Here is a 24965-nt window from a genome sequence, read left to right on the forward strand (position 1 = left end):
CCTTCTCTCCACGACCCCTTCCTGATTCCACACGCGCACGCGCAGCCCCCCATACACCCGACATGTCCCCGCGACCCCCTCACCCACGCCACGAAACCTGCGCGCTCCGTTCGGGCCCAGGCGCGAGCCGCGTCCCCAGCCCCCGCCCCCTGCCCGGTTCCCGCCGCCCGACCCGCCGAGGCTGCCGGTTTCCTAGACAGCCGCGCGGCCGCTCCGCAGCCTCCTGGGCGCGCGCCCCGAAAAAGGAGGCGAGGGCGCAGGCGCGGGTCCGGTCCTGCCGCCGGCGCGGGGCCGCGCGCGCGCCCCCGAGCGCGGTGGGCGGAGGAGCGGAGGAAGCCGCGGGGCCGCGAGGGGGCGGGGGGGCGGAGAGGGGAGCCCCGGGAGCGCGAGCCGCGGCCGGCGCCGCTGCAGAGCCGAGCGAATCCCCAGCCCCGGCAGCAGGTATGTGTCCCCGCAGCCGGCCGTGGCCGGGGCTTCCCCTGCCACGCTGCCCGGGTCCTGTGGCCGGGGCGGGGGTGGGAGCCGGTCAGGGTTTGCAGGGTACGTGCCCGGGAGGGCTGGGATCTTACCACTGACCTTCATCCCCTCTGGCCGGGGTAGCAAGGCTAGGGTGCCTGGGGCAGCCCAAGGCTTCAGCTCCAGCCTGGAGATCTGCTTCTTGTCACATGCTTCTTATTTATTTTTGCAAACTGCCCTGGTTCGGGTCCAGCTGCAGATGCCTTACCTCCCATTCTTTGCCTCCGTGTGCCATCTTGCATTTATTAATAAAACATGCAAGCTGGGGGTGGGGGGGGGGGGATTGCTGCTGGGGGGAATCCCATTGCAGTATAACAAGCGAGCGCCTGTTTTCGGTTTTCGAGTGTGGTATTGAGGTGGAAATCCCACACCCCGGGGATTTGTGGCTTGGTTGGTCGTAACCGCTTCCTAGTGGGCTTCCCCCATTTGTCTGGAGGCGCCACAGCGGCAGAATGGACTGGCAAGAAAGGATGGTGGTTTTTCACTGTCAGGCCAGAATCCCGTTCTAGGGACAGGTGCAAGCTACGGCAGACAGTTCCCCTGCTTGCTAACTTGCCAGGGTGGCCTAAAATCAGAAAATTGTTTCCCTTGATTGCCGAGAGGAGGCCTTGAACAGAATTCCTGAGACTTGCATACTCAAACTCATTAAGGTTTTGCATCTGAGGATGACTAAAGCTTGCCACCTGTTGGAAGTTAGACCCCATGAAATTCCCTGTAATCTAGCCCACCAATCCCTGTTTCAGACACTAATACTGAGATAGCAATAGGCCCATATTGATTCCTAATGTATTCTTTAATACTGCTTGGCTTTTGTCTCTTTTAAAATAAAACCTATGATTTGATGCCCCATATGTTATAGATTGAAATGAGATGATTTGTTTATATTCGATACACATATAACATCATATCCTAAAGACTAAATTTCTCTTCAGTTATCTATTTCCCCAGCTTTTCATCTTGCTTCAAGAAACAGTTCCAAAAGTGGGACGTATAAAACTACCTCCCCTCCCCCCCCCTTGAAATGCTATGGTGAAAAAATAGCGAAAGCTACAAGTATAGAATAAAAATGGTTATCACAAGATGTTTGGATATGGCAACAGGACTATAATTGCTTCTAAAATATATAGTAGAGTGCCACATTTAATCCTGAGAACACATTTTTTTAATGGTCATATATACCAGATACTGAGTTACAAGCTATTGGTGCATGATCTCATTTAATCTTCATAACAAACCTATTATCTCCATGTTGAACACGAAGAGGCTAAGACTTAGGTTAGCTAACTTGCCCAAGGTCACACAGTCAGGGACAGGATAAGGATACAAACTCTAGTGCATCTGATTGCTGGGGAAGGGGGGGTTTAGTGCGTGGGTAAAGGGGTGGGAGTAATGTTTAACCCTCATACTGCCACTCCATCTACATTTTCATTAAGATCAAAGCTTATGAATGAACATACAGGCTTGGATCTGATTTTCCATTTCATAGATTCAATTCAACCTTTGTGACTTTCCAGTAATAGAAACTGTTGTTTCAGAATGGATTTGTGTGGAATTTTTTAAGGTGGCACTGAGCCTATAAACATGGATTTGAGACATGTTTCTTAGACTTGCAGAGAATGCACTTATGGTTGCCAGATGGGGGGTGGATGGAGGGAAGGGATAGTTAGGGAGTTTGGGATGGACATGTGCACACTGCTGTGTTTAAAATGGACAACCAACAAGGACCTACTGTATAGCATACGGAACTCTGCTCAGTGTTACGTGGCAGCCTGGATGGGAGGGGGGTTGGGGGGAGAATGGATACATGGATACGTATGGCCCAGTCCCTTCACTGTTCACCTGAAACTATCACAACATTGTTAATCGACTATCAGATCAGATCAGTCGCTCAGTCGTGTCCGACTCTTTGCGACCCCATGAATCGCAGCATGCCAGGCCTCCCTGTCCATCACCAACTCCCGGAGTTCACTCAGACTCACATCCATCGAGTCGGTGATGCCATACCCCAATACAAAATAAAAAGATTAAAAAAAAATTTTTTTAAGACATGTGTCTGTTCAACTCTCCCAAAACAGTTTCAAAAAGTTGTTTCCCTTCACATTTAAACCTATAAAATGTATATGCATCAGGTAGAATGAATCATTCACGTTTCTCATGGTCACATTCCAGTCCTATCTTCTCCCTACACTGCGCACCATTTTCTGGTCTCACTGCCAGTCATTAAAACATTGACACACTTGTGTGTATGTGCCTTAACCAGGTGAAGAAATCTATGCAAGCTGTAGACCATAATCCAGTCTCTCTGTGATTGTAGCAGCTCTTCATTAGAAAAATCTTGGAATTTGTACATTTAACAATGGATGTAAATTTAATATTTTTATATAAATGCATTATTATAATGCAGGTATTAGATCTTGTTACACATTCCTAACAGTTTTCACTGTAGTTGCATCGATGGGAAATTCATCCAGGGGGGCTACAAAGTTTTATACTCAGGTCACATATTTGAGAGGGTGGTGAGATAAGTATAGATAAGCATAAGGGATTATTTGAAAATTATATCCCATGGAAGTTACAGCTTTAATGTTAAATTGGTGAATAATATTAGGTCAGAAATAAAAGACTCTCTTGTAAATTCTATAAGCTCTGTTTTCTTTCTTGGGCAATATAACTGGTTTTAGGACATCATGATGTTACTTTTTTCATTATAGTGTATTCTGTTGATAGTAAAGCAATTTGTTACAACCATTTTGCCTCACAGAAGTCACTTGGTTTTGGAAGCACACAGCTCTGGTGCTTATGGAAATGCTGAGGTGGAGCCTTTCTGCCCTGGGGATTTCCAGTTTCTGATCAGATAAATTCAAGAAAAGTCCTGATGTTACTGAGGGGGAAGTGGAAAGCAAAGAGAGGCATTGTTTGATTCTGGGGTAGTAAATGGGTTTTCCGATGGGGAGCACCTCTATCTTCTACAGTCAGTTGTCTCATAATTAAAAAGCATCCAAGAAGTCTACTTTCTTCTATTCAAGCAGGATTTTATTTACTGCAGGGCTGAGCACCCTTTTTTGGTGCAGTGGTCAATTTGAGGAACATTAAAATGTTTCTGACTACATATTTGTTTTCCTGAAACATATGTTTACACTGGGAAAAACCATATGGGCAACTATGGATGCTTAAGTGTTATTTTTTTTCCCTTCACCAAGGATTTTTTTTTTTTTCTTTTTTTGGAAGCAACTGAAATTTTTCCAAGCTATGTAACTAACATGCATTGCAGTGACTTATTGTAATGCACATTTTAATGTATTGTTGAGTAAGACACTGGGAACTGGCATATTGTCTTTCCTTGACTGACCTTGTAGGCTACTTACTTGTGAAATGTTTTGTTTTCTTACACTTAACTTAGTATTCTCTAAAATGAGATATTTGTCTCTGTGTCAGCAATCTGGAATCACAAAAGTTCACAGTCAGTTTACTCTGAAATACTCGATTTTCACCAGTCGTCTTTTTCTCTCCGTGGTGGAAGCTATAGCAAGGGTTTTAATTTGATTTAGAAAGTGGTTCACAACCTGCTAGTTAATCCATCCCCTTTCCAAACTGAACCAGAGTTCACAAATCCTGGCCAGGCACACCCACCATAGGACTTTCTCCAATAGTCCTGGTCTGTTGAGAGTCCTAGACCTTTGGTTGAGCTTGTATGCACTCAGTTGCCCCATAAGGAAGATGTAAGGGTTCCTAAAGTGGGCTCACATCTGTGGGCTTTGGGTGCAAGGGAGGATGGAGGCTGCTTATAGGAAAGGGCCAGGAAATCAATTCTCCTGTACCAACATTAGTATCTATTGTGATTTCTACTTGTAAATATGTATGTGTTGTAAAATGTTCAACCATTACATAAATATAGAAGGTAGAGGTCCATGGTTAGAATCTTTGATAGTCTTATTCCTTCACGAGACCACCATTAATAGTTTGGTATGGATTTCTCTGGATTTTTTAATGCAGATACTAAAATGTTACTGTTCACCAACAATACTATACATAGATGCATACTGCTTTGCAGTTTCTTTTCTTGTACTTGGCAGTATACTCTGAACCTCTAGAGAGCCCTTGAATGGCATACTTCTAGACACGGCCACAATGGGAGCTAGACGAGAGGAGCCCTGTAACCAGGGCTGGAGGAAGGGAACTGATGTGTGCTGTGTCCTGCTATAGGTAGTTTCACATTCGTGTCTCCTTTAGCCCTTTGCAAAGACCCTTTGTGGTCAACTCTTTCTAGATTAGAAGAGAAGAGTCCGAGGTACGTGACATAAGGAGCAGAGGCTGAGGTGCAGGCCCTGGCCAGTATGGCTCAGAATCTGGGCCTTTTCCTCCTCCTCACTCGCACTGCAGGATGGAGAGCGCCTCCCACCCTCCTCTGCCTCTGCCTGTCCACCGGGGCCCCCTTGCTGTTCCTGCTGCCTCAGAGCCTTAGCACTAGTGCCTCCCTCTCCTGGACCATGCTTCCTGCAGATTCCTGCATGGTTTGCTCCCTCACCTCCTTTTGGCTCTGCTTAAAGTCTCATCACTCCTTTAAAACGACACACCCTCCCACAGGCATTCCCACCCCTCCTCCTGCTTTGCTTTTATCCACAGCCCCTCCAAACACACTCTATAAAAATCAGCCCCAGGGAATGAACGCTCCAGAGCACAGGGATTTTGTCTATTTTGTTCACTCCCCTAACCCTGGTGCTGTGGAAAAGAACTGACAAGTCACCGTGGCATCCTTGAGTCTTTCCAACCTCCCACTCTTCTTGTTTTCTTGTAGCCCTTACAGTTCCCTGTCGTGAGCAGTGAAACCTCTCAAATGCAAAGGCTGTATATGTGTTGGGGGTGGGGGAGAACAACAAGAAAAGTGGAGAAGAATCGGGGGAGATCTTGTCTTACTTTTGAGCCGTTGTTGGCAAAAGAGGAACCTCCCAGACAGTCAGCCCTTGGGAAGATGAAAAGAAAGTCTCCTGAGGGCTGCAGTGTATAACAAGAAAGCAAAAGGTACATGGGCATATGGCTTGGGATGGAAAGGAGACCTGTGTGGGTTCCCTTCTATTTGGAGTGCAGAACGATTTTGAAGACTTCAAAGAAGGATGCTCTAGATTTCACCAACTTTCCCATGGCCTGAGTCACTAGAAAGGAAAAGGAATCTGTGAACACTCAAACAGGCAGGTTAATCATGGCACCAACAGCTTCATCCTCTTTTTTTTTTTTTAAGTTGAATACCTGTTGGTGTCTTTCCTGCTTAAACCAGGGTGTGAAAGTTCATTGCCAAAGCATTTATCTCATGACTGAGTTTTGCAGAAAACATACCCCAATAGCATCCCAGCCTGAGATTATTTTGGTCCCAGCAGTCTCAGACTCCGAGTTACCGTTCATTCATCTATTGTTTGCAGTAGTTCTTGGGCAGCAGCAAAATGATGGGCATCTGGGACACGAACGTGACTCAGAACACTGTAGAACTGAGTATACTGGAATGCCAGAGGGAGGGAATGGCTATGGGATGAAGTCTCGGTGGAGCCTCTCCTCAGCCACAGGGAAGCCTCCTTCTCCTTCTCTCCTCCTCAGTGCCTTTAATTGCTGCCCTAGGCGGTCTGAATTATCTACCAGGAGAGAATTCCCCTCCAAGAAAATGCAGCCTGCCTGAAACTGCTTTTGATTTGAAATGGAAACTACTCAGTAGCTAGGACAGGGCCGATAACTCGGGCTCCCACAGCTCATTAAAACAAATAATTTTAATAAATATTTCTGCCCTTTGCAGCCCAGGTTTTTGGAAGTGCATTCTGCTATCAGGCAGCTCTTCTCTGAATTTCAGCCTCAAGCCATAACACATGCAGTGCTTTCTGCTACTCTTGGCTTGAGCTAAGTCTGAAGTGAGTTATTTCATCTGTGATTTTCTGACAGTCCCCCATCCCAGTTACAGAATTGCCATCATGTCCAGCCAATGCAATATAGAAATAAGGTTAAGTAACCTTTCTCCCATAATGATTTCCCTTCAAACAGTTAAATCTTTGATTTTACCTGAATTTGATGCAGCTTTAAAAAAAAACAAACAATTTCTGTGACACTTGCTAATTCTCCTTTAACCATGGCCACTGAAATGTATTAGTTATACCCTTCAAAACAAAATAACAAGGTGAAATATATTGTAATTGTGTTCCATTGTTTGGTAGCATAGCTTCAAAAGAAAAGCCTGGAAGAGTCTCTTTCATTTCTCCCTGTCCTTTCATTATCAGTTTCTACCAGGGACACTGCACTTTCACTCCCCACTTCCTGTCTTACCGGGAACCCCTGTCCCCACCCGTCTACAGAACTCTTAAAGGTCACCCCTGATTGCCTAATCACAAATCCAATGGGCCTTTCTCAGATTTCGTTCCTGATGGCTCAGCAACATCTGACCCCATTGACTTCCACTCCTTGAACTGCTCCCTGCTGGCAGTGTCTTCCTAACCTGTCTGATCTTTCCTCAGCTCTCAACCTTCCTGTTCTATCAAGAGGCAGCCCTGAGAAGAAATTAGAGTGTGGGCTCTGCCCAGGGGGTGAATCCTGGCTCTAGCTCTTCCTAATTGTGTGACTTTGCGCAAATGATTTAATAACCCCATGCCTTAGTTTCCTCATCAGTCAAATGGGAAGAAGAGTAGCTTTGTCATAGGGCTGTCAGGAAGAAGATGAAATGAGCGTGCCTGGTAAACAGAAAGCACTCAGTAAATGTCACCTTTTATCCCTGTAACTTCCTGTTTGGATGCCTTCAGAGTCTGGTAGCTGAGGGATAAAACCATAACTTTAGCACCTGATTAGTTTGCTCTCTGCCCCAACCCTTTCCAGAGTGTGCCCACTTCCTAGCCTTTGCTCTGATCCTCCTTCCCCCGCCAAGGAAGGCAAGAGAGCTGAGCGCTGTGCCTGCCTGGAGGCTCTGAGCACAGACCGCCTTATAATGAAAGACATCCTCCCTTGGGCACCGAGCCTATCTCTCTCAGGCAGATTATAAATTACTTAAGGACACCAGCTGTGATTTATACTCTTAAAAAATATTGCCTCAGCATTTAGCACTGTACTTTACACATAGTAGGAATTTAACTCATATCTTTGAACTGCCAGAACTTTATAGGTTTCCTTGGTCCTCCCAAAATCCTTTTTCTTCCTACACTGAAACACCTATTGATCGGTCCTAAAGCCCATGTAAGCTTTATATGGGGAGATTGACTTGACACCACAGGGTGAGTTAACCACCTCAACCTTTTTGGAATGAGGAGGGATATACAGAAATCATTAAAATAATGGGAGCACAGGGAGTTATTTAATGCTTTTTAAAAGGAGTTTGAAATCCTACCAACCCATGAAGCTGTTAGGATTTTATAAAGTGGAGCTTTTTTCTGTCCTCCTGCCATCCATCCCAAGTAAAATGAGCTCTGAGGGTTTAAGTGGCAAATCTTTAGACCTCGTTACAGGCCTGCTCCTGAGCCACTGTGTTCTAGTCCTGTTTTCTTTCCCCTTACTATGCAGGTGAAGAGGACAGTGAAGTTGAATGAAGATCAGAGGAGGGGCTGCCTACTTAAAAAAAAGTTAATCCTGTTCCTGACATTCTGTTGGCATGGCAGATACTCCATCAGTTTCTGCTGTGTCTCTGAGGTCGTGTATAGTCACAGAGTTATGCTGCCAGTAGAAGTTTCCCCTCTCTTACCCTGGCAGCCTTACAGACCATGTTCTTTGCATCTTCAGATCTGTAGCAGGATTTTTTAGCTTCAGCATTATTGACATGTGGGGCTGGATAACTTTGTTGTAGGGGAGCTGTCCTGTGCACTGTTTAGTAGCATCCTGGGCCTCTACCTACTAGCTGCCAGTTGTGATGACCAAAAAATGTCTCTACATATTGCCAGATGCCCCCTGGGAATCTTTGGCATCTCTCAGTTGAGAACCATTGCTCTATAGGATCAAACACGGAAACTCAGCATCTTACCATTGTGTAAGAATACCAGAATTTGGACAGTTGGGGGCAACTGAAGATGAAGATTTTAATAGCTGTAAAAGGTGAATTTGTGTTTGAAATTACTAACACAGGGAAAATTTAGTGTTATAAGCAGTTATAGATTTCATCATAAATAAGAAGAAGTAAACAAATAAAGTCGTTATAGAAGTTGAGACCATTTTACCCCTAATGGCCTTGGATCTGAATACAACACCTCATTCTAGGGCTGTTTCAACCATCCATGGAATATTTTTGTTGGAATTGTATTTAAGGCCTTTGGCAGTGAGTATATAATTGTATTTAGGCCTTTGACAATAAGTATATTGAATCAAAAATAATTAATATTTCTGGAGACATCGTGGTTAATTACCATTGGAGAAAATTATATTTGACCTAAGGTTGGCTGGCTTGCTTCACCAGAGGCTGCTTCTGACCACAAAGATGCTTGAAAACAGCACTTGCAGGTGCTTCAGGGGTGAAGGAGGAATGACAAGGCATTTTGGGCTTTGGTGAAGGCCCACAATTGATCAGTACTGTCCATGGCAGTCAGAAAATGTAACTGTATACGTGTGATTTGAAACCCAACTCCAACTGACAGTCACCATTGTGTTCTTTCTAAAGACAGTAGCTACTTTTCATGTCACACCCCAAGACTGAAAGTAACAATAAATATACTGCTTTCTGAAAAACGTTAAGGCTCCAGCCTCAGGAGAGACCTGCTTTGGCCAGAGATCACCTTTGGTGTGTTAATTTCCTTTGAAAAGGAAACGCATACACAGAAGACCCCAAGATGCTCACTACCCAAGAGTTGAGAAATGAGCCTTGTGCAATGTCTTGAATCAAGGAAGCCAGTAGACTGATTCCATGGATAACTGTGAGCATCTTCAGTGTTTCAGACTTGTGCTAACAGGTGAAAGGAACTCCAAATGTCATGTCAGTACTATGAGGTGAACTGTGTTCCCCCAAAATGCATATGATGAAATCCTAACCCCCAGTGTGGTTGTTTGTGGAGCAAGAATCTTGAGGAAATAATTAAGATTAAATGAGGTCAATAATTAAAAAAAAAAGATGTACCCTAATGTTCATTGCGGTGCTGTTTACATTAGCCACGACATGGAAGTAACCTAAATGTCCATTGACGATGACTGAATAAAGTAGATGTGGTACATATATACGGTGGAATATTACCCGCCATAAAAAAGGAATGAAATTGGGTCATCAGTAGTGATGTGGATGGGCCTAGAGTCTGTCATACAGAGTGAAGTAAGTCAGAAAGAGAAAAACAGATATTGCTTATTAATGCATATGTATGGAATCTAGAGAGATGGTGCTGATGAACCTATTTGCAGGGCGGGAACAGAGATGCAGACGCAGAGAACACACGTGTAGACATGGGGGAGTGGAGGGTGAGATGAATTTGGAGTGGGATTGACATGCATACACTACCATGTGTAGAATAGGTAGCTAGTGGGGACCTGCTACATAGCACAGGAGACTCAGTTCAGTGCTCTGTGATGGCCTAGAGGGGTGGGATGGGGTGGGAGGGAGAGAGCTTCAAGAGGGAAGGGATATATGTATACATATAGCTGATTCACTTCATTGTACAGCAGAAACTAACACAACATTGAAAAGCAATTATACTCCAGTTTAAAAAGAAAAGATTGAGGTCATAAGGATGGGGCCTTAATCTGCTAGGACTACGTCCTTATAAAAAGAGGGAGTTCTTTCAGCTGTCTCTCTCTCCCTCTCTCTTTTTCCCCACTCCCAGTGTGAGGATATAGCAGGAAGAAGAGCTCTCACTAGAACTAGACTGTACTGGCACTCTGATCTTGGACTTTTCATCTCCAGAACTGTGAGAAAATAAGTGTGTTATTTAAGCCATGTAGTCTAAGGAATTTTGTTAAGGCAGTCTAAGTTGACTAGTACATCCAGCATCCTCACTGAACAGATGAAGAGACTGGATCCAGAGAGGTAAACGACTTTCCCAAGGTCCAGGTACTAAGTTAGTGGTAGAACTGGAGCACAAAACAGGTTTCCTGAGCCCTAGTCCAATGTCTGTTCCTCTTTCCCCACTGCCTTGGGTCAGACTGAACGACTGTTGTTGTTCAGTCGTGCAGTCGTGAAGTGTCCGACTCCTCACAACCCCGTGGACTGCAACATACCAGGCTTCCCTGTCTCTCGATGTCTCCCAGAGTTTGCCCAAGTTCATGTCCACTGAATCAGTGATGCCATCCAACCAGCCATCCTTATCTCTAGAACCCATCACTCCTCATAGTCCTTGTACTTGCCCTGTTTAGCTCAGCATTGCTGTGAGGATCAGTGAGATGGTACAAAAAATGACAGTTTAAGTTCTAAACTACAAAATATTTTACAAATATAAATATCATGCTCAACTCAGATTTTGCCTAGGACGCAGAAATCTGGGCTTCCTTGAGAGCTCAGCTGGTAAAGAATCTGTCTGCAATGCAGGAGACCCCAGTTTGATTCCTGGGTTGGGAAGATCCTCTGGAGAAGGGATAGGCTACCTACTCCAGTATTCTTGGGTTTCCCTGGTGGCTCAGACAGTACAGAATCTGCCCACATATGGGAGACCTGGGTTCGATCCCTGGGTTGGGAAGAACCCCTTGTCATCTGAATTAAATTCACCCATTCCTGTCCATTTTAGTTCACTGATTCCTAAAATGTTGATATTCACTCTTGCCATCTCCTGCTTGAGCAGATCCAGTTCACGTTAATTCATGGATCTACCGTTCCAGGTTACTATGCAATATTGTTCTTCACAGAATCAGACTTTACTTTCACCACTGGACGCATCCACAACCAAGTGTCTTTTACACTTTGGCCCAGCCGCTTCATTCTTTCTGGAGCTATTTCTCTGCTCTTCCCCAGTAGCATATTGGACACCTACCAACCTGGGGGGCTCATCTTCCGGTGTCATATCTTTATGCCTTTTCATACAATTCACGGGGTTCTTGAGGCAAGAATACTGAGGTGGTTTGCCATTCCTTTCTCCAGTGGACCATGTTTTGTCAGGACTGTCCACCGTGACCCGTCCATCTTGAGCCCTGCATGGCATGGCTCATAGCTTCGTTGAGTTATACAAGACTGATGCGTGTGATCATTTTGGTTAGCTTTCTTTGATTGTGATGAGATGATCAAGATGGCAGAGTAGAAGGATATGTGTTTATTTTCTCTTTTACAAAGGTCAAGAAAGAGTCAATTCCTTGGTTCTGTTTGGCTGAAGTATGATAATGTTTTGCTCCCACAGATTCTGCATACGACTCTACTTCCTGAATGAAAACATGTCTCTCCTTCTCCAAGTCTAGTTTATCACCTGTATGTGTGTTAGTCACTCAGTTGTGTCTGACTCTTTGCAATCCCATAGCCTATAGCCCGCCAGGCTCCTCGGCCCATGGAATTCTCCAGCCACGAATACTGGAGTGAGTTGCCATTCCCTTCTCCAGGAGTGCTTCCCAACCCAGGGATCGAACCTGGGTCTCATGCATTGTAGGCAGATTCTTTACTGTCTGAGCCACTACTCAGACAGTAGATTCCTACTATACGTAAACAGATTTCATTTCCCAACATTTTCCATGATTTTCACCCAGTTTTTAACCTTCCAAAAAGAATCTTCATCTGTTATATCATAAACTAAAATAGTTCCATTTGAATCTCTGTAGCAAATTAGACCCAATCCATGGAATCTCTTCTGACCTGCTGTATACCATATAGCAAGATTTATTTCCTCACCAGTATTTAACTTCTGAAAGTGGTGGTCTAGGCTTGTCTTGCTACTCAGGAATGTCATCAGAAGCTAGGATTTCGTTTAGCCTTTTGTTTCTCATGGTCATGAGCACATGCTTCACCTCCAGGCATTTCATGTATATTCCGGGCAGGAAGAAGGAGAGGGACAAAGGTGAAGTAAAAAAGCTTTTTCCTCTCCAGGTTTTACCTTCATACTGGGGAAGGAACTTCATGTTTTATTTTATTAATCAGGACTATATCACATTACCACTTCTTAATGCAAAGGTGTCTGGGAGTTCAAGTATTTTGCTTTCTAGCCTCTACTGTAGAGGGAGAAAAGGGTTGAATGGGACTTGTGAGCCAAGTTAAGGTAATTATCACAGAGAACATGACATCTCTGCAGAATCATTGAGGGCTAGAGAGCCAGGCTCAGAATATAATCAAGGTGGCCAGGCACAGCTCAAAGGCACTGGGCGCTGCTGCACTATTCTGGGCTGATCACTTGCAGTCAACATTCATGCCATACCCATGGACTCTCATTCCACCAGTTAGACTTTTGCATTCTTATTAAGGATTCAAAGTCCTTGGATGAGCCTAAGTCATATTTCCATGCTGTAATATATAGGAAGGGTAGGGAGTGAGACTGTACGGCCACCTCCTGGGCTTCCATAATGGCCAAAGGGGGGGTCTGCCCCCCACCCATCTTGTAATTCCTCCAATGTAGATGGTGCTACAATGCTATGCAGCCAAAAATGACAAGTAGTGACCATCCCCCTATTTTATAGATGGGGAACCCAGAGTTCAGAAGGAGGAAAGAGCTCAGTCTATACTACTGAGTGGGTGAAGGGCAGAGGCAGGATTTTATCTTATCCTGATGCCCTCAATCTGCTTGGTCCCAGAGAAGCAGCTCCCCTCAGAGTCTTCTCAAAATCTTTGACATTCCCTATGATGAGGGAGGGTTGTCTTTGGAGGCAGTCCCTCCTTTTTCCAGTCCGTGGGTAATTCCCTCTCTCCCTGTAGGATCTTCCCAACAACTGCTTCCTCTTTGTCTTCCTTTCCAAAAGTAAGAACAAACTTACTGACACTTAGGACTCCCATAAGACAATATTAAATGGAATTTTTTAAATGAAAATGCTATGTGTTAGGTACCGTACACTTCTGAAGAGGAATAGCTAGGCAAAACCCCTCAAGATTTATATAAAGGTGGATAAACTTTTCTGGCTGCCATCACCCACCAGCCTGTGCGAAAAAAAGACTAGACAGGGATTTCCCTTGTGGTCCACTGGTTAAAAATCCCATGCTCCCAGGGCAAGGGTCATAGGTTCAATCCCTGGCCAGGGAACTAAGATCTATATATGGCCACATATAGCATGGCCAAAAATAAATGAATAAAAATACTCTACAAAATAAAATATATATTAAAAATAAAACATAATTCTCAACTTAAAAAAAAAAAAAGACTAGTCAAGAAGATTTGATTCACTGGGCAGAGTTTGAGGGACAGTGCAGTTGGAGATGGGCAGGGAGAGCCTTGATTCCTCCCAGCCAAGGGAGAGGGCTCCCACAGCACCCTCACTTTGGTGCCCCTGACTCAGATCCTATGGAGATTCCCATAAGGCCTTTTCAGAAGCCATAGCTGCATCCCAAGGTATGTTCCATCTTTGGACACCAACCCAGAGAATGCTGTCAGTTAAGGAAGCTTTACAGTCAAGTGCAAAGACTTTAGCCCCTTTACTTCAATCCTTGTCAACTCCTCCACTCCTGGCCCACCACTGATCCTGGGAAGCGAGAGCAATGGAAGAAAGGAAGGAGAGAAAAGCAGATTTCATCTCCTTCCCCATTTGCAAGACCTCAAGCCGTGAGTCAGTCTGAGCCATGTGGACAGAACCAATTTGAGCTAAAAGTGAGATTGAAGATTTGATTTCGACCAGATGAATTTAAAACAAAAAACAACACCTGAAAATTAGTCTTAATTGCTAAAATTAGGTGGTCCTTGAAAGTGTGAGTAATCAGAAAGCTATGGAGTCTATTTGAAGACAAAGGTTGGGGAGAGAGAAGGCTGTTTCTAGTTGTAACCATATTCAGACTGTTGTTACTCTCCTTTTCCAAAGATAACGTTCCAACTTTTGAGAAAATGCATGGGACTAAGGAATAAGGATTTCTGGAGGTGAGCCCCCCACTGTTGCATACACTAGGAGGGTATCTCTGGACCACTTTGTCTTCTGGGTCTTGGCATCCTGTCCCCAAATGATGGGATTGTACTTTGTGATTTAGGTATCCCAGAATAATTTCTCTACTCCTCTGAACCATGCAGTGACTTAAAACAGCAGGACAAAATAATTCACACAGCGAGCTTGCTTTACAAATTGTACTTCAGTTATATTTGTTGGAAGAGTCAAGCATAGATGAATGGCATTTGGCAGGAGAAAACCTTAGTACATCCGAAACCCTTAATTATGCACAATAGGCAGCTCTGTAGCTTGGTCTATGTCAAAAGATGCCACATTGTCAAATGACACATTGTAGAGATGTGTCAGAGTTTTTGCAATAGCTTGTTCATCTGTAGTATGATTGTCCTGTGTCAGACAGGTGGCATCCATGTTATCACCTGAGTCTTCATTTGAAAATCTAAGTGCTCCTATATTTAAAGTCCTCTTGTCTAGTTCCTGTGGAGATGAATCCATTGAAATTGATGACACTAAATAGGAAGTTTAGTGATAACATATTTATTTCCAGAGTTTGTATGTAGTTAAATATCACCATACTAGGTATAAGTTTTGTACACAGCTCCTTATGAATTTTATTATATATGTAATATATAAAAATCACACATAAGTAATACATATATCAGAAGCACTTTTCCTGCAAAAAGAAAATCATATGTAATCTTCCTACCCTAACAGGCTTCCCTAGTGGCTCAGACTTGGTAAAGAATCTGCCTGCAATGCAGGAAATTGGGTTTAACCCTGCTGGTTCAATCCTTGGGTCAGGAAGATCCTCTGGAGGAGGGCATGGCAACCCACTCCAGTATTCTTGCCTGGAGAATCCCATGGACAGAGAAGGCTGGTGGGCTACAGTCCATGGGGTCGCAAAGAGTCAGACACAACTGAGCAACTAACACTACTCTATAATTACTATTCCCCTTTTGTGCTTATTCTTTCAGACCTGTTTTGCAAATACACAAAAATTAATGATCATTTTCTTTTTTGTTATTTATTTTGGTAGAATACACATAATGTAGAATTTACCCTTTTTGGGAACTTCCCTATCAGTCCAGTGGTTAATACTCCGTACTGCCAATGCAGAGGGCATGGGTTCATTCCCTGGTCAGGAAACTAAGATCCTGCATGCTACTAGCTGTGGCCAAAAAAAAGAATTTACCATTTTGCCTATTTTGGTAAAATACACATAATATAGAATTTACTATTTTGACTATTTTTAAATATATAGTTCAGTGACATTAAGTGCATTCACATTAAGTTCTGGAGATCTGCTGAATGAAATAGAGCCTGTAATTAAGTAAATCCACATTGTTGTTCACCATCACCACCATACATGTCCAGAACTCTCCTCGTCTTGCAAAATCAAAGCTCTGTACCTGATAAACATGAGGACTTTTTTTTTTTACAGCTGCACAACCCCACTACATGCACTTTGTGTTATTGATGGCACAAATTTTCTTTTTATATCTTATCTCATATTTTGAGGCATATATGTTCAGTTTAATAACTTACTGAAGACAACAAGGAGGCCTGTGTAACAAAAATAGGAAATAAAACTGGAAAAGAGCATTTGCAGGGCCTTGTGGACTATGGTGAGCGTTGAATTTCATGCAAAATTTACTGGGACATCTTTGTATAGTTGAGGGCGGAGGAGTAACATGATTTAGTTTGTCTTACTGGGCTGCCTCCTAGAGTTTGACTAGCAGGGGGTGGGAGAGAAAGCAGACAAGCAGTGGGGAGTTTCTTTCAGGTGAGAGTTGATAGTGTCATGGACCAGGTTGCCCTCAGTGGAAGCAGAGGCAAGTGATTGGATTCTGGATATATGTGGAAGGTAGAACCAATAGGATTTGTTGATGGATTGGATGTGGGGTGAGAGAGAGAGAGGAGTCAAGGTTGACTTCAAGGTTCTGGGCTTGAGCCACCAAATGAAATTGCAATTTCCTAAAGTGGAGATGGAGGAAAGTGAAAGTCGTTCAGTTGTGTCTGACTCTGCGACCCCATAGACTATTCAGTCCATGGAATTCTCTAGGCCAGAATACTGGAGTGAGTGGTCTTTCCCTTCTCCAGGGGATCTTCCCAACCCAGAGATCGAACCCAGGTCTCCCACATTTCAGGCGGATTCTTTACCAGCTGAGCCACAAGGGAAGCCCAAGAATACTGGAGTGGGTAGCCTATCCCTTCTCCACTGGATCTTCCCAACCTGGGAATCGAGCCAGTGTCTCCTGCATTGCAGGCAGATTCTTTACCAACTGAGCTATCAGGGAAGCATGAGGTGGAGGAGGAGGAGATTTTAGGTGGGGTGAAATGAAGAGTTCTGTTTCAGTCATTTTCAGTTTTACAATCTATGAGATGTCTCATTGAAGATGTCAAGTAGGCAGCTGGATATGCAAGTCTGGAGTTCAAGGGAAAGAATGGGGCCAGAGATACCATTTTGGAGAAAGCATGTGTGAATGACATTTTTAAGTCGTGAGACTGAGTGAGCTCACCTAGGCCCTGGAAGAGAGGAGAAGTGAATAAGATAAGAGGGCTGAGTAATGAGCCCTGGGGCATATCAACATTTAGAGGTCAAGAGGAGGTAGAGGACCCGGTGAAGGAAACTGAGAAGGAACATCCATTGAAGGCAGAGATAAAGAGTACAAAATATTTCAAGAAGGAAGAGTGAGTGGTCTGTTGTCCCATGTGTCTGAGAAATTGAGTGCTGTATTTAGCAACATGAAGGTCATGCCTCGTACTTGGGATGTGGCTCTTGTCACCAGGTTCAGTGAACTGATGATGTCAGGGACTCCTGAATCAGGCAATTCTCCTTCCTTTCAGAGCTTCTGAGTCTTAGAGTTCTGCTGCTGCATATTCACATACATTTTGAAATTGGGGCTATTTTGTCTGTACAAATTCTTCACCAAATCCTGTCTGGGAGGAGAGGAAGACACTTTGCGCCCTCTAACTTTCCTTCCTGAAAGGTCTATGCTGTCTTTCTTTCTTTCTTTGAAATCTTTAGTTGCACCACACGGCATGTGGGATCTTAGTTCCCTCGTCAGCAATGGAACCCATGCCCCCTACATTGGCAGCTCTGGGTTTTAACCACTGGACCACCAGGGAAGCCCCTTTATGATATATTCTTTGATAGAAAATCACAGTCCCTGACTGTCTTAACAGCTGTCTGCATGTGTGCTTGCTCAGGCATGTCCGACTCTTTGTGACCCCCGTGGACTATAGCCAACCAGACTTCTCTTGATTTCTCTGGGAAATCAAAAAATTTGTCTTGATTTCCCAGGCAAGAATACTGGAGTGGGTTGCCATTTCCTACCCCAGGGGATCTTCCTGACCCAGGGGTTTATCCCCTGTCTCCTGCATCTCCAGCATTGGCAGGCAGATTCTTTACTGCTGTGCCACCTGGGAAGCCTTCTTAACAGTTACCACTTATGTAAAAGAACTTTATCTTTTAGCTGAATGTTAAACATCTCATCCTCCAGGAGATAATTATCTAATTTTCTAAATGAGTTGATCCAAAAATGAGTATTCTGTCTTCTCTTGGACCCTCCAAGCAAATAGGTGTTTTTTCCTGCCTCAGAGTGGAGAAGTCTTGTTTTAGTGTGATCTGTTCTTTAGCTCACTAGTTTTCCTTACATTCATCACCCAACAATTATTTAAAAAAATTCCAACAACATACTATACTATATGCATTGAGTCTAATTTGAGAAAGAAACTCTTAGAAAGAGTTTACCAAGTCCCAAGCAGAAGGAGAAGAAGGCATCAGAGGATGAGGTGCCTGGATGGCATTACCGATGCAATGGACATGAACGTGGGCAAACTTAGGGAGATGGTGAAGGACAGGGAGGCCTGGCATGCTGCAGTCCATGGGGTCACAAAGAGGCAGACATGGCTTGGCGACCAAACAGCAACAAAGCAGAAGTGATTCCCATGGGCAGGAAGGGCAGGAAGAACTCAAAGGAAAGCAGGATTGTGAAAAGGTGTGGAGGGTAAGAAAATGTCATGTCCTGGGAAAGTAGAGCATTAGCTGGGCCTCAAAAGGTAGAAAGGATTTGAACTGGTAGAGCAAAAGATAATCATGCAAGATATTGAACATCACAGTCAAAGTTAGTGCTGATTGTGATTACTGTTATACAGACAGGTTGGCCTAAAGAGATGGGTTCTTTGTAAGAGATAATTCATATTGAATCATGAACCCATGAAACTCATTCATACCAGCCTGTGCTTGAGTGGCCAATGGTATAAAGATTCTAGATTACCTTTCAGAGGGATATTGATGGTCTGTAGCGGTAGTGAGGCACCTTAAAATTTAGAAATAAAATTGCCTTAATTATTTATTCATTTGCATTCATATGTGAGACATTGAAGAAATATGAAGACAGATAGGTCCCAGTGTTCAAAGCCTTGAATGGTGACTGCCAAACCACACCCCCCACAAACTGCAGAAGGTATTCAAACCAAGTCCCTGGAACATGTAAGTGTTATTTTTTGGGGAGGGGGGGAAATGTGATTTGAGGCAGATGTGATTAAGTTAAAATTCTTGAGATGAGATCATTCTGGATTATCATGGATACATGGAGAAGAAGAAGTGGCAGTGTGACCCAGAGGCCAAGATTGGAGTGATGAGGCGGCAAGCCAAGGAACACCTGGAGTGATGAGAAGGTAGAGGAGGCCAGAACCAGAGCTTCCCCCAGAGGGAGCACCGCCCTACCAATGCATTAATTTTGGAACTTCGGCCTCAAGAACTGTGAGAGAATAAATTTATACTCTTTAAAAAGAATATCTCCATGTTTGTGATACTTTGTTACAGTAGCTACAGGAAACTTAATGATATTAATTATGGTTATTAACAAATGGTATCCAGCCCCATCACTTCATGGCAAATAGAAGGAGTAAAAGTGGAAGCAGTGACAAATTTTATTTTCTTGGGCTCCAAAATCACTGTGGATGGTGACTGCAGCCATGAAATTAAAAGACACTTGCTCCTTTGAAGAAAAGCTGTGACAAACCTAGATAGCATATTAAAAAGCAGAGACATCACTTTGCTGACAAAGGTCCATACTATCAAAGCTATGGTTTTTCCAGTAGTCATGTACGGATGTGAGAGTTGGACCATAAAGAAGGCTGGGCACCAAAGAATTGATGCTTTCAAATTACGGTGCTAGAGAAGACTCTTCAGAGTCCCTTGGACAGCTAGGAGATCAAAGCAGTCAATCCTAGAGGAAATCAACCCTGAATATGCATTGGAAGGACTGAAGCTGAAACTCCAATACTTTGGCCACCTGATGCGAAGAGCCAGCTCTTTGGAAAAGACCCTGAGGCTGGGAAGGATTGAAGGCAAGAGGAAAAGGGGATGACAGAGTATGAGATGGTTTCATGGCATAACCAACTCAATGGACATGAATTTGAGCAAATTCTGGGAGATAGTGAAGGACAGGGAAGCCTGGTGTGCTGCAGTCTGTGTGGGTTTAGAAGAACCCGGTAGTTTAGTGAACGTCACCTGCTTTGTGATATGAGGGAAGCAAATCCAGAACATAACTATAATATAGCAAGTTTAAATACAATTATTGGGACTTCTCTGGTGGTCCAGTAGCTAAAGCTCTGTGTTCCTAACGTAGGGGGACCAAGTTCAATCCCTGGTCAGGAAACTAGATCCCACATGCCACAACTAAAGATCCAACTAAGACTTAATGCAGCCTCTCTCTCTCTCTCTCTCTCTCTCTCTCTCTCTCTCTATATATATATATATATATATATATATATATAGTCTCTGATCAGCTTTTGGTGTGCTCACTCTGGGCCCCTGGTAGTGAACTTGAGCATTTTGGATCCTGAAAGGGAATCTTTCTCTCTTTCTCACACACATATCAGTGAATACATTTGCAGCCTGGTTTTTATTTCTTGGGAGTTTGATTAGCATGATTTAGCTAATCACACAAAGGTTGACTCAACCTTGAGATTGACAAAACTAGAGACCACATCCTGACGCTTAGTGAATTTGCCTGCTAAAGCCACATGATCAGACGTTGTGAGATACAGGCTTGGAGTCTCCCAGATACTATCTACTGTTACTGTTGATCTCTCTACGCCACCTCAGGGAACATCATGCTTCCCCCTCAATTTAAAATCTGGGAAATGTATTTATTCAGCAGACATTTCTTCTTGACGCTCACATATAGGGGTGAAGTAAGGGGCTGCTGAGGCCTGGAGAGCTCACTGATGTATCTTTCAGGAGAATGACCTCAGTTCCTGTGTTAGTTTCCTGGGGATGCTGTACCAGACACTGAGTGGCTTGAAAGAACAGAGATGTATTCTCTCACAGTTCTGGAGGCCGTAAGTCTAAGATCAAGGAGTCAACAGGGCTATATTCCCTGCAAAAGCTCTAGCGGTGAATCATCTTTGCCAGTTCTGCTGGACGCAGGTGTTTCGTGGATTGTGGCCTCATCACACCAGCCTATGCCTTGGTCTTCACATGGCCTTCTCTGTCTTCTCTTTGTCTCTTTTAAGGAAACCTGTCATTGGATTTAGGGCCTACCGTACTCTAGTATGTCCTTAAATAATCACAAAGACCTATTTCTAAATAAGGTCACACATGAATTTTGCAGGGGTGCTGGTCAACTGACTGTATCTCCTTAAGCTGGAAAAGCTGCAAGGGCTGAAATGAGTCTTAGGTTATGCTAAAATAAATATGAATTGAGGACTTCCCTGTTGGTCCAGCAGTTAAGACTCTGTGCTGCCAATGCAGGGTTCAATCAGGGTTCAATCCTGGTTGGGGAACTAAGATCCTACATGCCATGTGGAATGAACAAAAGATTAAAAAAATTTTAATAAAAAAATATGTCAACTACAGCACAGACTAAGTAGATCTCAGTCTGCAAGTGCATGGGCAATAAGATAGCATGTGTGTGTGCTCAATCACGTCTGACTCTTTACGACCCCACGGACTGTAGCTGCCCAGCTCCTCTGTCCATGGAATTTTCCAGGCAAGATTTCTGGAGTGGGTTGCCATTTCCTGGTCTAGGGGATCTTCCCTACCCAGACGTGGGATCAAACTCATGTCTCCTGCATTGGCAGGCAGTTTCTTTACCGCTCTGCCACCTGGGAAGCCCATAAGACAGCATGTGTGAATGTTAATCACTCAGTCATGTCCAACTCTTTGCTACCCCATGGACAGTAGCTCACCAGGCTCCTCTGTCCATGGAATTCTCCAGGCAAGAATACTGGAGTGGGTTGCCATTTCCTTCTCCAATAAGATAGCATAAGGAAGCTTAATAATGATCAAGAGACCACACTGGCTGGTGGCCGCAGTGATGCGCAATGTCTCCTGTTAAGATCCCTAAAGGCACCTCTCCAAACGAGGAACCTGCCCATCTGGCTCCCTTTCCCTCCCCTAATTCAGATCACTCCAGCAGTACTGCTCTCTACAGATGGAGCCAGTTCCCGCATCACCTGCTGTTCTCTGTTGGTGTGGACACCTGTCTCCTGGCCCAGGGTCTTCACAGCTTTGTAGCTTTCCGTGGACACTCTGGCACTTATTCCAAAGGCTTTTTTTCTCCTGTTGGGATAGGTTTGTCTTCTAAGGGCTGCCCCGCCCATAGTCACTCTAGTTACCCAAGCTATTGCCATCTTGGCATTTGTGCCTGAAGCTCAAAAGGCCACATGAAGGCGTGTCTCCATGACATTCCTGGACTCAGGGCACTCTACGGAGAAGTTACTGACCTCATCTTTAGTTAAGTTAACCTGTGGCATACTCCAATGTTGGTTTCTTTATGATTCTTCCCATCTGAGTAAGAGGACAATGGGTTCTAGGCCAGAATGTTGCATTCTAGCTTCCTAAACTGTGTTCTTATTCCTCATTCACTCATAAGGAGACTCTGGAAAGCACATTGTCAGATTAAACCAACCCTATAGGTAAAAACTGCCTCTGCCGCCTTGCACTATGCCCATGTTCCAGCTGTATTGGAATAAAGCATCTGAAACCAGTGCACAGGGAGCAGAATGGCCAGTCTACGAAGTTGCTGCAGGACTAGAGTTCCAATACCAGGTCATCCACTCACTGACAGTGTGGATCCAGGGAAGGTTTTCAACCTCCTTGAACCCAAGTTCTGTAAATTGTAAATCATTTGTAAATTGGGCCTAAAATTATATGCTTTGAAAAATTGTGAACTGTGAAAGTTTGGTGAGATGGCGAATGTACGTGAAAACTTAGTGTTGTTGGTTAGTGTGTTTGCGAGTCACTGCTCTATAAATCTGCTGCCATGACTGTAGGCAGAATCCACAGCACAGCTGACAAAGAGTGATCGTCTGATAGCACCATGCAGATTCAATGAAATTTCCAGTGAATCCACGTGACGGTAATAACACTCCTCCCCCGTAATAACACATCTGCCATGAGTTCGTGTCTTTTCTCTAGATCTTTCCGTTTTTCTGCCCTTTTCTCATACCTCAGTGGAAGAATTATACTTCCTTTTCAAAACTGATCATCTCTGTATTCGGAGAAAGCGATGGCACCCCACTCCAGTACTCTTGCCTGGAAAATCCCATGGATGGAGGAGCCTGGTAGGCTGCAGTCCATGGGGTCACGAAGAGTCGGACAGGACTGAGCGACTTCCCTTTCACTTTTCACTTTCATGCATTGGAGAAGGAAATGGCAACCCACTCCAGTGTTCTTGCCTGGAGAATCCCAGGGACAGGGGAGCCTCTAGGCTGCCGTCTGTGGGGTCGCACAGAGTCGGACACGACTGAAGCGACTTAGCAGCAGCAGCAGCAGCAATCTCTGTATTTGTGATTCAGAACTCTATTTACATAGTCCATCCCTTTATTAGCTGTATTCCCTCAACAAACCCAAGTTGTGCCCTTGCTTAAAAACACTATTCCTTAATTCTGCAGCCCGCTCAAGATACATGTGGTCCCTCCTTCCCTTTAGCTGTCAAGCTTCTTGAGTGCTTCTAAGATTAATTCACAGATGTCCGTTTCATATGACCCCATGCTGTGTACAGTGGTGGACGGTGGGCATCCATCATGGCCGTCAGTGGAGGAAGATGCCAGCACGTCTCCTGCAGCTCGGTCTTGAGCAATGGTGACCAAATCTGAACAGCTTCTGGTCTGGCCCTCGTCCAAGTCTGTCCATCACACGGGGCCCATCAGTCTCTGTTCTCAAATCTCACCAGCTTCATTTCAGTTTCTTGAACTGTCTCAAGTTCTCTCACCTGATTAATCCCTAGATTCCAATTAGATTATCTGCTCAAGGAAACCTTCCATGCCCACCGTATTTAGGACAGATTTTTTTTCTTCTACATACTCATAGACTCATCATCCCCTTTGTTCAGAATACTTAACTTAGTACCTAATTCTCCGTTTATGAGTGTGGTTACCTGGCTTTCTTTTCCACTCTACCCTAAGCTCTAGGGGAGCAAGGGGCGTGGCTATTTTTACTTACTTTATGCACAACTGCTAATAATGTTGTCTGCTAGTAGACCATCATTAAACTAATAGAAGTGTCTTTCAGGAGCTAGTCAGATAGCAAGAAGAAAATAATGTGTTCTAATGCTTTGGCTTCTAGCGGAGTATTCTAATGGAATTATATTGTGTATGTTAAGGGGGTACAGAATAGCAACCATTAACTCGTAGGGGTGTAGGTACAGGTGTGAAGTAATCAGCAAACACCTTTGAAAAGATGAGAAGACATCCATTATGCAAATGAGAGGAAAATGGCATTGTGGCAGAGGGAAGGACTTATACGAAGAAGTAAGTGAACAGACTTCATGAGTTGAGGGAACTGAGTGATGTTTCTATAACTGGAATGAAGGGAACATGTGGAGAAATAGCAAGAGGTGAGGCTGGACAGTTGGGGCACAGATCATGGAGACCCTTGCCTATTTCCTGTGGAATTTGAGCATGTGTGGAGACAGAGATGATCTCTAAGTAGGAAACTAGCATGACTTATTTACATTTGAAAAAGACTTATTTTGGCAACTGGAACTCTCAGACACGGCTTGTGGAAATATAAAATAATAGAACCATATTGGAAAGCTGTTTGACAGTTTCTTACAAAATTTAACATACACCTATCCTGTGAACTGGCACTTCTATTCCTATATATTTATCTAAAATTGAAAATGTATGTCCAAAAAAGACATACAAAAATGTTCATGACAACTTTTTCATAAGAGTGAAAACTAGAAGCAACTCAATTTTTCATCAACACATGAATAGAAAAATAAGTTATGGTATATCCATACAATTGTGTACTACTCAGCAATATAAAGAACTTCCTCAGTGGCTCAGCGGTAAAGAACCTGCCTGCAATGCAGGAGACCCAGGTTCAATCCCTGGGTTGGAAGATCCCCTGGAGGAGGGCATGGCAACTCACTCCAGTATTCTTGCCTGGAGAATCCCATGGACAGAGGAGCCTGATGGGCTAGTTCAGGGCATCACAAAGAGTTGGACGTGACTGAAGTGACTGAGCACGCATGCACAGCAACGTTAAGGAACAAACTAGTGAAAATGCC

General features: G+C 44.0%; 1 protein-coding gene across 3 annotated transcripts in view; it reads left to right on the forward strand.

Annotated features, from left to right (window-relative positions):
• The first annotated feature begins 337 nt into the window (after positions 1-337).
• Positions 338-24965, forward strand: part of TMEM266 (transmembrane protein 266) — a 125072-nt gene continuing 100444 nt past the window's right edge. For 2 of the 3 annotated variants that reach the window (XM_055555959.1, XM_055555961.1), the window contains exon 1: positions 346-441. The gene's annotated coding sequence lies outside the window, so the exon portion shown is untranslated. Of the gene's footprint in view, positions 442-24965 lie in introns of all 3 variants that reach the window. The other variant, XM_055555960.1, reaches the window with a different exon arrangement.

Source organism: Bubalus kerabau, chromosome 19, assembly GCF_029407905.1.
Source record: "Bubalus kerabau isolate K-KA32 ecotype Philippines breed swamp buffalo chromosome 19, PCC_UOA_SB_1v2, whole genome shotgun sequence".
Classification (NCBI taxonomy): domain Eukaryota; kingdom Metazoa; phylum Chordata; class Mammalia; order Artiodactyla; family Bovidae; genus Bubalus; species Bubalus kerabau.